This window comes from Carcharhinus amblyrhynchos, chromosome 33 (genome assembly GCF_965287045.1).
Source record: "Carcharhinus amblyrhynchos chromosome 33, sCarAmb.v2.hapA, whole genome shotgun sequence".
NCBI lineage: Eukaryota > Metazoa > Chordata > Chondrichthyes > Carcharhiniformes > Carcharhinidae > Carcharhinus > Carcharhinus amblyrhynchos.
This window is the reverse complement of record NC_137356.1, coordinates 13,062,430-13,065,344: the sequence shown is the minus strand read 5'-3', so window position 1 is coordinate 13,065,344 and position 2,915 is coordinate 13,062,430.

The following is a 2,915-nucleotide window of genomic DNA, read 5'->3' as shown; positions in this document are numbered from 1 at the left end:
GCTGCACAGTGTGTTTTGATGATGATATGGACAGGAGTTAAACAGTAATATAAGCAAAACACTGCGGATGCTGGAATCTGAAACATACAGAATGCCACAGTTCTGGCAGTCTCTACGGAGAGAAAGCAGTGTTAATATTTCAAGTCCATTTGGCCCTTCATGGGAACTGAGAGAAAGAAAAAATCTGTTAGATTCTACACTGTATCTGGAAAAAATTGCAGTAAACTGGTAGAAAACTTAACATGATATCGATGGCTGGGTGCAGGGGCAGGGAGGGGGAAGGAGTGTTTTTGCATTGAAAAAATAAATGTTTGGGATATACAAGAAGGGGTTAAAGTGGAGGGAAAAAAGTCACAGTCTAAAGTTATTGAATTCAATGTTGAGTCCCTAGGACTGTAACATGCTTTATCGGAGGATCAGAGGATGAGACGCTGCTCCTCCAGCCTATTCTGGGCTTATGAGAGCAAGTGCGGAGCTAATTAACTTAAATAGCCCTGATGTCTCCTCTCACCACCTGCCCATCAAGAAAGGTGTCTTGACTTTTGATTTCCTCTTTTATAAGTGGTAGCATATTCCCTAAGCCCCTTCATTTGATATGCTCCAATTCCTATAACAAACACTATTCTTCCAAGCAGTGTTTTGAGATCTTTCACACCCTCCTGAAAGGGTAGAACGGGCCTCAGATCAATCGCATTTCATCCGAGAGGCGGCACTTCCAACAGTGCAGCACTCTCTGTGATGTGCCAACCCACATTTTGTTTCCAAACTCCTGGACTTAAAGATAAATCAATCAGCTTTTTACTTGATGGTAAATCAAAACCTGGCTACTTCTGCACTGGTGGACTGGCAACACACAGCACACAACATTTCCAGCCTTTCTACACGATTCTAGAATTGCTTAACGAGAACATGTTTGTTTTAAAATCTAGACGCATCCCTGAACAATCCTGATTGTAAACCAAGTGGTCACACGATGATGTGGCTACAAAGTTCTCGCAAGTCTCCCCAGGAGCCTGGGCAGAGAATCGGCGTTAATTAGATGCTCAGCTAGTGAATAAACTACTATTTGTTATGAATCCTACAAATTGGGAACCCAATGTGGTGTCTGGAGTTGACAAAATGGTGCAGGACTTTGCCGCATTGACCTGCTCACCATTAATGAAAACACTGTAGACAGTTGGGGAAGGTTCAAGAAGGAGTGCCGTATTTACTGCGGTGCTGCTTTGTAAGTCAAGAAAGGAAGCTTACATTTTATTAAAATTAGCAGCCACAAGGCCATTGAGAAATTTAAGTCATTTGTTTTCCTGATGGAAGGAAAAGAGAAACCGGAAAAAATTATAAAAAAGATTTGAGAATACTTGTCTTCTGGTTAAAAAAAATATAATCCTCAATAATCATGCATTGCTTGACAAACTTAGCAAAGAAAAATGATGAGCTAGTCAGGGATCACATAGTCTGGGGGCCCCAGCGAACAGCTGCTGTGCGAGAAAGATTTAACATTACCAACAGTCACGAGCATCTGCATGCTAAACAAACAGTCAGAAAAATATAGAGATTTTCGGCAGGAAACAAGTATTTGCAACACAAGGTGCACTCTGTTCCAACTCACACTCAGAACAGAAGGGTTTATTTCACCTATGGTGTGGACAGCATGATGGCACAGTGGTTAGCATTGCTGCCTCACAACTCCAAGGACATGGGTTCAATTTTAGCCTTGGGTGACTGTGTGGAGTTTGCACATTCTTCCTGTGTCTGCATGGATTTCCTCCGGACGCCCCGGATTCCTCCCACATTCCAAAGACGTGCGTGGTAGGTGGATTGCCCCTTAGTGTCCCAAAATGTGTACGTTAGATGGATTAGCCATGGGAAATGTGCGGGGTTATGGAGATAGGTCAGGGAAGAGGGCCTGGGTAAGATACTCTGTTAGAGTCATATAGACTCGATCGCTTGAATGGCTTCTTCTGCATTTTAGGGATTCTATGATTCTCAAAATGATGCAATAAATTTGGAAAATGGAATTATGAGGCTAAATGCTGCAGATCGAAACCATAGCAGCCTTCCTCTGCCATTAGCAACATAGCAGCCGGTCAATCCTCTGGGGTAGGAGCATCAGCAAAGTAAATGAACTGGAGCTCAGGCAAAGCAGTGAAACCACCTCCAACAACACTCTATTTTGAGGTCAAAGTGTTTGCTTTAGTCATTAGAAATATTTTAATGCTTTAACTCAAACGGTCAGGATTCAGACCGCAGATGCCCATGACAAGTTGGCAGTGGTAGACAGCCGTTCCCCACAACAAAAGTTACATGGTAGCCTCACATGGTGCAGAGAAGTATGCAACCACCATCATCCCCTCCAAGTGTCAGAACCAGCACCAGTAAATACCACAGCACTCCAATCATCTAGCTTACAACACACGGCCTCTACATCAGTGGCAATGCCAACCCCGCCAGAAGTCAAAGCAGCAAGCCCTACAACCACCATGTACACTGTCAAAAAGGTCATGTTGGGAGCACAGGAGTGCTCCCGGGAATACAGGCAGAGTACAAGCATGAAGTAGCTGCTCAACTAGTGAATGAACTACAATAGTTTGTTACAATTCCTTGTTGTCAATATTTCGGGAGTCTAACACATTTACATTGATGGTACATGGCACTGTGTGTCAGTGGCAGAGGGATTGAATGTATAAGGTGGTGGATATAGTGTCAATCTATAGGGCTGCTTTGTCCTGGATGATGTCAAGCTTCCTCTGAGTTCCATAACTTTATTCATTTTACGGTCTTTTTCTGGGTCCCATATCTTTTTTTCTTCATCTTTCCATTCCTTCTGTTTGGGGGATCGTTGTCATAAGAACATAAGAAATAGGAGCAGGAGTAGGCCATCTGGCCCTTCGAGCCTGCCCCGCCATTCAATAAGA